Source organism: Theropithecus gelada, chromosome 15 (assembly GCF_003255815.1).
Source record: "Theropithecus gelada isolate Dixy chromosome 15, Tgel_1.0, whole genome shotgun sequence".
Taxonomy (NCBI): domain Eukaryota; kingdom Metazoa; phylum Chordata; class Mammalia; order Primates; family Cercopithecidae; genus Theropithecus; species Theropithecus gelada.
This window is the reverse complement of record NC_037683.1, coordinates 108,029,951-108,037,438: the sequence shown is the minus strand read 5'-3', so window position 1 is coordinate 108,037,438 and position 7,488 is coordinate 108,029,951.

Genomic DNA, 7,488 nt, shown 5'->3' with positions numbered 1-7,488 from the left:
TCCATACTCTTCAATCTTTTATCCTTAGCTTTCATGATTGGAGCCAATTCTATGATTTCTTATTCATCCAACCTGTACTTCCAGTGCTTCCCCAGCACATCCTGCTGAAATCTCTATGTTGGCCTTCCATATAGGATAAAAGTCCTGTGTTCTTATTATAAAATATCGAATGTGGGGGGTTTAAAGAAGGCTATCTTTTACCTCCTGTGAAAGTTAAAGGGAGCACAGTCTACAAGACCACTCTCACTTCTAACACCAGTTGCAAGTTCAAGGGATTCCCAAAACTACTTTCAGGTTTGATAATTCACTAGAAGGGCTCGCAGAACTTACTGAAAGGTGTTAGACTCATGGTTATGATTTATTACAGTGAAATAATACAGACATTGTGGAATCAGGACAGCATTTCCTGGCATCAATGTGTGACATTGCTCAGGTAGTATTGGCAAGCAGGGATGCTCACCCGAGCCTTGATGTCCAGAGTCTTATCCATTACTAGACAGTTGACTATGTATGTGGCTGTCTTAAGTTTTCGGCCCTGCAGGACATGACTCATGGCCCCAACCCCACTCTAAATCACATTGTTAATATCTTGCTGGCTCAAGGTCCCCAGGAAGGCAAAGATGTTCCTATCAGGCATGGCATTCCAAGAGCTAGAGATTACCTCCAAGAAGCCAAGGGTAAAAACCAGACCTTTCTTTAGGCAAGAATAGCCTGGGCAACATAGGCACCATTTCTACAAAAGATAAAAATTTATCTCATGGTGGCACATGCCTATTGTCCAAGCTGTTCAGGAAGTTGAGGTGAGAGGCTCCTTGAGTCCAGGAGGTTGAGGCTACAGTGAGCTCTGATCACGCTGCTACACTCCAGCCTGGGTGACAGAGTGAGAACTTGTCTAAAGAAAAAAAAAAATCTTTACTACAGACCCTCCTACTTTCTTAGGTTTTCAAGATAAAATGGATTTGTAGCTGGGCTGGAAAACCTCTATCTTTGAATCTGGAAACACCTGGATGTCTGGTTTTTGACTCTTGGCTAAGCTAGGGTCAGTAAGGTTTATGTAATTCTGTTTAAGTTCTGACCTGGAGACTTTGATACTTAGTTTCTTTACTAATGGTTTTCCACCGACATAACCAGTTGAAAAGCATGGCTTGCTTATATGACTATAGTGACTTGTAACACTCCTAGTGAGGGCTTCTCTTAACTCCCAGGAAGACAAAATTCCTGGTCCAAATGTTAGAGGTTCAAGTTAGAGACACAGCTTGGTCCTGTATGTGCAAAGAAGGTGGCCCTGGAGAGTTGGTGTGTCAAAATGTCTCTTGGACTCCCAGTGCTGGCTTGCTTTTTCTTTCTCTTGCTGTATCATATAATTTGCATTTTTGTAAAAAAAAAAAATTAAGTACACTTTGTGTAATCTGGTGAATCCTTTCAAATATATGAACTGTGGGAAAAAACATACCAGTGTTTATTACACTTAGAGAAATTTTACTAAAATTAGAAAATTTTCAAATATCATAACCTGAACCAAGGATTTCATATGTAACTAACATCACTATCTCCTTCATGGTTCAGAAAAGTGATGAGATGAAATTCAATAAATAAATCTGGAGTTTCGGTAAATATAATGTCAACCACTTTCTCACTCTTGAATAACAGTTTAAATTTTAGTTACTTTTATGATTTTAAGATACTTCATTAATTTAACTACCAGAAAATATTTGTTAAACTGCACACTAGGTTTCAGAATCTCAAAAATGATGAAAATTCATAAAAACTATATTATAAAGAAGAAGTTACCACACCAGAGACAGGGGTATAGAAAGAAAACTGAGCAAGTCTGGTCAGAGGCAGGCCTGGCACAAGGACCTGGGGAAGACAGTGTCACTGATAGTTGGTGGAGGAAACGAGGCTCCATAAACAAAACTTTGGTTGTGATCTCTGGTTTTCCAGCCAAACTTTCCTCTAATTTTTCTCTCAGATTCCTCAAAGAAATGGGCAGCAATTGTAAAGTGACAATAATGATTAAGCTAATTACCAGACAAAAACAAACAAAAACAAATGATGACTTAAAGGCACCATCTCTCAACAAGTATGATTTAGGCCTTCTATGGTCATGGATTAAAATACTTAATACTGTTAACAAATCAATAGTCCTCAAAGTAATCTGTAGATTCAAGCAATCCCTATAAAACTCCTAACGGCATTCTTTTACAGAAACAGAAAAATCCATTCTAAAATTCATGTGAAATTTCAAGGACCCAAAATAGCTAAGACAATCTTGAAGAACAAAGTTAAAGGACTCACACTTTCTGATCTTATAATATGTTATAAAACTACAGTAATCAAAACCAATATATTTCTGGCATAAAGACAGATATATAGACCAATGTAATAAAACAGAGGACCTGGAAAGAAACAATCAAATATTTGGCCAAATGATGTCAGATAAAAATACCAAAACCACTCGATGGGGAAAGGACAGTCTGTTTAAAAACGGTGTTGGAAAAACTGAATATCTGCATGCAAATGAGTATGGTAGGGGCTTATCTTACACCATATATAAAAGTTAACACAGATGGATTAAAAGCCTAACTGTAGGATGCAAATCTATACAACTCCCAGAAGGAAACATGGAAGAAAAGCTTCACAATATTAGATTTGGCAAAGCAGCAAAAGTGAAAATAGACAAATGAGATTACATCAAACTTAAAAGCTTTTGTGTACCACTGGCACAATCAACAGAATATAAAAGTAACCTATTACATGGGAGAGAATATTTGCATTTTATATATATACATATATGGGGTTAATATTCAGACAATCTAAAGAACTACAATTAAACAAGAAAAAAAATCGAATAACCTCGTTAAAAAATGGAGAAAGGGGCTTCAGGAGACATTTCTCCTAAGATGATATACAAATGGCCAACAAGCATGTGAAAAGATGCCCAATATCAGTAATCATTACAGTAATGCAAATAAAACCAATGTAAATAAAATGATAACTGCTATGGAAAACAGTAAGTCAGTTCCTCAAAAAATTAAAAACAGAACTACCATATGATCTAACAATCCCACTTCTTACGGTTAATTTTATATGTCAACTACACGGTGCTATGGAGTACTCAGATATCTGGTTAAACATTATTTCTAGATGTGTCCATGAGGATGTTTCTGGATGAAATTAACATTTGAATTGGTAAACTGAGTAAACCAGATTGCCATTTGCAATGTGTATGGGCCTCATGCAATCTATGAAGGCCAGAATAGAATAAGAAGCTGACTAAAAAAGAATTCCTTCTTTCTTCCTGACAGTCTTTGAGCTGACACATTGGTCTTCTCCTGCCTTTAGACTGAAACTTACACCATTGGCTCTCCTGGGTCTGAAGCCTTGAAACTTAGACCATAACTATACTATCATCTCTCCTGGGTCTCCAGATTGTCGACTTTAGATCTTCAGCTTCTCAGCCTCCATAATCACATAAGCCAATTCCTTATATTAACTGGATAACCTAGATTAGTACAGTGTATAACCAAAGGTACTGAACACAGGGTCTCAAAAAGATATTTGCACACTGATTTTATAGCAGTACTATTTTCAATAACCAAGAGTCAGAGGCAACCCAAATATCCATCAATGAAAGAATGGGATAAGCAAAATGAGGTCCATTCATATAATAAAATATTATTCCACTCTAAAAAAAGAAGTACCGATATATGCTATAACATGGATGAACTTCAAAAACATTACGCTAAGTGAAAGAAGCGAGACACAAAAGGTCACATATTGTTTGATCTCATTTATACAAAACACCCAGAAAAGGTAAGTCTATGGAAATGGAGAACAGACTAGTGGTTGCCAGGAGCTGGGCAAGGGAGAAATAGGGAGTAACTGCTTAATGGCTATGTGGTTTCCTTTGGGGTGATGAAAATATCTTGGAACTAGCTGGAAGTGATAGTTGCTAGTTACATTGTTAATGTGCTAAATGCCACTGAATTATACACTTAAAATGGTTAGTGGTTAATTTTATGTTACATGAATTTTACATCATTATAAAAATTCGACCCAAAAAGTATGATTTAAACACTCTTGATTTACAATAATTTATTATTAAATCCTTACATATGGGTCTTCCAGGTTAAGGTTGAGTTCCAGACAATAAATTTAGTAAAATGACCATACAACTGTAAATATGCTGCATTTCAAATTGCATGCATATGCAATTTTGCAAAATTGATAGGCTTTTAAATGTCTGATAAACATATTCCAAAAAGGCAAAGTCAATAAAAAAGTAAAGCTCTCAAAATTAGGATTTGACTACTTTGTTTTCAAAAATATTGCATTAATATTTAACCTAAAATTATAATTTCTAAATATCATTCAATAAAAAAGCCAGATTACTAAAATCTGAAATATAATCCAAAGATGAAAGTGCTAATAAAGTTAAACTATTTTTTCTTCCCAATTATCTCCTAAAGAAAAGTCTTTTCTCCAAGGTTATTCACACAAAAGACTGAGAAAACAAGATTATACACACACACACACACACACACACATGCAAACAGTTTACAGTAAACCACACTGACTTTCCACTTTGTCAAAATAGTAATCTGTTCTTGGAATTATTCTGTCTCTAATCTTAATCATTCATTGAACTTTCTCAGTTACATGGCCTATAAGGTCATAAGCACCATATTCTACTCTAAGGGTGCAAAGTGAGTAAACTGGGGTGGCAATGAGATTCACAGAATGGTCCAAAGAGATTTGATACAGTCTAATTGGATATAGGTATTTGTTTTTCTCTCTTGCCAGACAATGTTCAAATTAACTCTCATTGTCTGCCAAAACACTACTTTATCAATGACTTGGTAGAGCAATATACTTCCCTCTTTGAAAGTTTGTAGAGCGGTAAACTCCCTGCTGTCAGTGAAACGTTCAAATAGAAAGTCCAATGAATTAAATAATACATGTGATGGTTTTATTAAAATTTACCTTTGTCAAAAGGATCATTTAGAAGACAATCTTTTAACAGAAAAGAGGTAGAAGGACTAAACACGACTTTTTATTATTTCTCCTAATATTTCTCCAGCATTGGAATCCTGATCTACTTAGTCATGCTTTCTCAAAACACTGACTACGGTTTATGTTGGTAGAACCAGAAAAATGCCCTAATGTGTCCATATAAAAGAATTAATTCTGAGCATTTTATGAAACACTTTTTATATTATACTATTTCTTCCTTTGAGAAATACAATTATTAGTGCACAATCTATCACCATAAGTTAAAATCAGATTACAAAATACAGGGAAAATACTTACACTAGGCAAGTTCACCCTGAAGCATTTCTTTATGACACTTTTAGCCATATGAACTCACCACTATTTATTAGAATGCAACATCTCAAAATAGAATATGGTATAAAACTCACTTTTTCAAATAAAGACATAATTAAAAATATTAAAATACATAATTTATAAAATCTAAATGTTTATTGAGACATGCTGTATTTAATGTTAATATATCCAAAAATTTTAGGCTCAAACTTCATAACGGTGACCATTTTTTTTTCAATTTCCCCCCGCAAAAAAATATTATAACCCTTGTGTATTTCTTTACTTTGCTCACAGATACAAAGGCCAGCCAGATGGAGCTGGTCAATGTTCCCAGATCTTCAATGCAGTGACTCAAATCTAATAAAAAGGCATTTGGAATACAGCATTGATAAAGTTGGATGACTGTACAGGGAAACATTCTGTTTGTAGCCATGAGATATGAACTTCTGTTTACTACTTCTTCTAATAGTTACTAGATATATGAGAGCCAATAGACCCTTCATTTTTATTTCACCCTTTCCTCTGAGTTGTATTAAATGACATTTGGAATGTCAAATGGATCTGCTATCTGCAGCCAAACATATAGCATCAATGGTAAATGTGGCCAAGGAGTTAGATATGTCAATTCTGAGTGAATTAATCTGTTTGTGCAAATGGTATTTATCATTACCTATGACCAGCACTTTCAACTTTTATCATATCATAATTTACCCAATATGTATAGGTGGCAACATGTGTGAAGATAGGCACCAGATAAGCAAAAGACTCATTAAGATGTTGCCATAGATTAATCCTACAGAGTAGAAGCATTTGGCTGCTCTGATTTTTTTCAGCACCATTTCAAACTTCTGATAGTTAAGATCCCTGCTTTAGAGCCTAGAAAATAGCCATGAAAATGAATTAACCATTTTTCTTTTCAGTATTGTCAACAACCTCTAGTATGGGAGATGTTATAGGAAATGACTACCTGCTTGCAATTCCATTTTTAGTTTCGGTATTTGCCTAGATTTGAAAAAACCCAAATATAAGTCAGTGACCTAATCTCTAATGGGTTGAATAGTCTATTTTAGATGAGATCTTTTCCAGTAAGTGCTGTCTTCCAGATGTTCGTGTCCTCTCTAATGTTTTCCAAGGTGGAATTTGGGCATATGAGGGCTCATGTAAATTCATGGCATCAGGTGGGTGGAGAGAGTTTCTTGGGATATGTGGGTATCTGTGTTGGTCTCCACTGGTCAGGTCCTTCAGTCCTTAGATCCTTAGATGACATCACTAAGGTATACTTAATCTATACTTACCCCCAGGTGTCTTTTTTTAACACCACTTCCAAAGTCTGTGGTTGCTACATCCCACTGGCCATGCACTTGGCATAGGCCATGCTCCCAGAAACAAGTACATCGCCCTTTGCTGATGGGTGCCGCATCATTTCTGCTGATGCTACGGGCACTCCAAACTCTGATTGTGAGTCCTACCTGATTGCTGGCATTGAGTAGCTTTACTGCCCTTGACTACAGACTCAATTAACTTCCTGATCATTTCCTCTGTTAAGTTGTACCCAGATTCTTGGCTAATGTATGTGTTGTCTTGAAAGACATGTGAAAAACTCTGTGCCAGAGGGAAAAGAAGAGCTCTGGATGGTCTTACTCTGGTAATCAAATGCTTCCACTTCCACTCACAAGGCATTGGGCAGAATTAGTTACATAGTTCCACCCCACCTCAAGTGGACAGGAATTATAGTGATGCTGTGTACCAGAAAGGGAAAAGAACCAGAAACATTTCTTGAACAGCACTAATGGCTACCACAAGTACCCTGCCAAGTGATGGCCCTTCAAAAACTCAAGTAGGAATCTAAATTAAAGTCATCATCTCTTCTTCACTTGTTCCTCAGTGTAGCTAAGAAGACTTGACTTTTGGGTCTTTAGCTCTGATATAAGAGTTTAGATACATGTCTCACCTCTTGAACTTTCTGCCTTCATCGCCTTTTCATTCTCATAATCTGTAATGACCAGAAAGAAGGGACGCCTTTTCTAGGCTGATATCGAACTACCAGGCCTCTTATTCTCCTCTTTTTGGATTGGTATTGCAATAAGGTAAAATAATGGCTAGGGAACATGATTTACTAGGAAGAAGAATATTAAATGTATTTACTATTTTCAAAATATG